The sequence below is a fragment of the Oryzias latipes genome, chromosome 21 (genome assembly GCF_053564925.1).
Source record: "Oryzias latipes strain Hd-rR chromosome 21, Olatipes_Hd-rR_3.1".
Lineage (NCBI taxonomy): Eukaryota > Metazoa > Chordata > Actinopteri > Beloniformes > Adrianichthyidae > Oryzias > Oryzias latipes.
Genome location: NC_136257.1, coordinates 26878393 through 26881940, shown reverse-complemented (window position 1 = coordinate 26881940; position 3548 = coordinate 26878393).

Sequence of the window (3548 nt, the reverse complement as noted above, 5' to 3'; positions counted from 1 at the left end):
TTATGATAACTAGGCTGCTTTGTCATACGATAGCTCCTGCTAGGCTACTACTAGCGCCGCCGCAGAGCTCTCTGATGTATGCCGGCATTTGGGCAACTGGCTGGTCTGTTGTCAGACAGCTGATATTGTAGTTTAGGGTCGAATAGGAGTAATAATATTCAGGACTTGTCTTTTATTAACTTTAGCAGTCAGTCGCTTTAAGGCCCGTACACACCGGGACGAATACTCGCCAGGCGTTATTCGCCAGCGATTTTCGCCACGTTTTTTGTGTTCACACCCAGGCGATTTTCGCTGACGATGAGCCGAGCGAACATGCAATTTCCTTCCCTGACATTAGATGGCGCTTAATGTAGACAGAAATACTCCCGTACACAAGGTGGCGCTGCGCAACTTTACGCTTCTTAAAGTCGCTTTTTATTCAGAAGAAAAGAGCAAGTATTTACGCGCTTGTCAGAATCATACAAAGAAAACATGAATATTTCAAGCACCAGTTGCTCCAACTGGTGCTTGGTTCTGGGATATTTTAGAATGTCCTTCATTATTTCTCCGCGGCTGTGTAGACGCTACTTGGCGTCTATCTTCTTCGCTGGTATGTGTGCTCAGCTAGGCAGTTTTGTGTTTGAGCGCCCCCAAGTTGTGTTTTACTGTAACTTCAGAAGCTCCAGACACGTGTGCAAAAGCGCCATTCTCATTGGTCGAATAGATTTCGACGCGACGCGTCGGAAAAAAAAACGAACCCCAGGCGTTTTTTTTTTTTTGACGCTTTGACGCGTGGCGTTTTTTCGCGTCGGTGTGCACACTCACATTGGTGCCCTTTGTTTAGTCACGAGGCGTTAAACGTCGGCGAATATCGCCGGCGAAATTCGTCCCGGTGTGAACGGGCCTTTACATTCGAAGGCTATTAGGCTACATGCTAACTGACTAGCCGATCATTTCCTGTTATTAATTTACGTCATAGATTTACAGCAGATACCTGGTCTTGTTGTTAGACCTTGGTCACAGGGACACGGTGATTGGCCAGTGATTGGCAGCAAAGCACGCTGAGAAACGTGACGTAGTGCTATTGTTGTTATGCTACGAGCTAAAGGTAAGTGCTTTAGGCGAAGCAGCCGGCTTAATATGATATTTTTCAGATTTTCATCGAGAAAATAACAGATCGACCATTCTTGCTTTTATGTTTACCCCTATTGAATGCTCACAGAGACACGGAAGTAGCGGCAGGAAGCTGCTTTTGCAGCAAGATGACTGAGGGCGTACCAGATCACCATGTGAATGAACGTGAATACGATGGATGCTTTTGTGCTTTTTGAAATAAATAAATCTGTTCTCTAAACATCCTCCGTGTCTTCGATGCAATATAATGAGACACACACAGACAGAAATGTGAAGGTATCTGCTGTAAATCTATGACGTAAATTAATAACAGGATCAATGATCGGCTAGTCAGTTAGCATGTATCCTTATAGCCTTCGAATGTAAAGCAACTGACTGCTAAAGTTAATAAAAGACAAGTCTTGAATATTATTACTCCTATTCGACCCTAAACTACAATATCAGCTGTCTGTCAATATTAATCTGTGGGAACAAGATATATTTTTATATCTTAATGTCAGGACACGGGCTCCGTAAAGAACAGTTTATGGTTAGAAAAAAAACCCAGAATAATGTAGAAAAAGATATGAGAAAAAATAAATAAATAACTAAAAAAAAATGGATAAAACGAAAATAATTAACTGTTTTTTACTATCTCATTAACAAAGGTGGAGCAAACATTGAAAAATGTCCCTTCCCGTCCCTGCAGGGTGTACCGAATTTTCTATAAATTTATTAAAAACAAAATTTCTCTGATCCACTGGATGAGTGTAAAGGGGCTGTGCTTGCTTCCAATTTAAAAGTACGATTCTGCGTGCAACTAAGCATGTGAACTGAATTACCCTACGTTCTGATTTCTTTTTTAAAATTTGGGGATCTGTGATTCCCAGAATTCCGATGATGGGGTCTGACTTGACCATCTCCCTCAGTTTCTAATCAGACTTTACAAATGGCTTCATTCAGACTCTGATGGCAGCTTCTTTAGCTTCACCCCGTCTATCAGACAGGGGTTTTCATCAAAGGGTTTAAAAAATACCTTAATTGAAAAAATAATAATTTTCTGTAATTTCTTTGATGTAGTGGGCTTTACAGTGTCAAGATTTAGCAGGGATGTAAACTGTATCCGCTTTAATCTAAAGATTTGTGCCACATAAAATGTTGTAAAGCACAACTACCGTGAAACTGAAACCCCCACAATTCTACACAATAAGTGACTGTATTGAGTGCCGAAACTATGTACTATGAAATGAAAAACTCAAACCAGAATAATGTGGAAGCGACCATTCCAGGTTAATGACTCATTATAAGGAAGCAAGTTTGTAAGTCATTTCTGAACAAGTTGAATGCCGGAAACCACTATGCTATCACTTTCTGGAAATGAGAATGTGACTTACTTACTTACTTACTTACTAACCAAAGTGTGTACAACGAGTAACTGGCATCCCAAAGTAGAGTGGAGAGATGATCTCATATATCCATTTAGCTGCTTTCATAAAATATGGATTGCTCCAGAGAACTGATCTGACAGGAGGCTCTTTGCAGCATATGGTCAGGACATTCAGGGCTGCCTGACTGAATGTTTTTAGGGAACTGAGCGCCTTCGTTTGACCCATTTTGATTCACTAAAGAGTCAGAACAAGAAACAAAAAGGCTGAACACTTTAACAGTGGCATACTGCAATACTGTTTTTTTTTTTTTTACCAATTATGTCTGCTGTCAAAATATTGCACATTACCCTTAGCGGTATATTTTCTTTATTCAATTTATTGTGAATCAGGAGCAGCCAAGTGAATGACATTCGAAAAAAGATTGTAGCAGTGATGTAGGCGCTACATTCAGCGGCCTTCAAGCTCCCTGCTCCACTCCATTCTGATGCCTGCACAAGTATATCCATGTGCGTCTTTGTTTTCCTCATCTGAGTTGGAATCGGGCTCAAACTGTACGGCTCCAGTAATGATCCCCCCCTTTTGTTGCACTGCTAACGATAGCGTGGGGTTGTGAGTGGCTGTAAGCTAGCGGAAGAGAGTGTAAACAAAGGGGTGATGGGAAATGGGAGCAGGCTGTTGCTCTGCAGAAACTATGCTCGGGAAAACAAAATAATCGGCATAATCATAAATAGATTTAAAAGCGTTCCCAGTGGTCTAACGCTTTTAAAACAGATCGAAAGATGATTTGAGTAACAAATGTTTTCAACATATTCCACTGAATATGCATCTCAATTTGAGTACAAATTCAATTCAATGAGCAAAAAATGTATAAAATAGAATATTTATTACAGGAATGAAGGACTATTGGATGACTTTGAGCTTTGCCCTGCAAGGCTTATTCAATCATTAACCAGCACTTGCAGCAGCAACACCATGGACATGTCCTGCGCACATGGTTGAGCCTTTACGGTAGCAAAGGAATGTGTCACACTGATGTCAACTTGTTATTTACTTTCCAAATCTGAATGA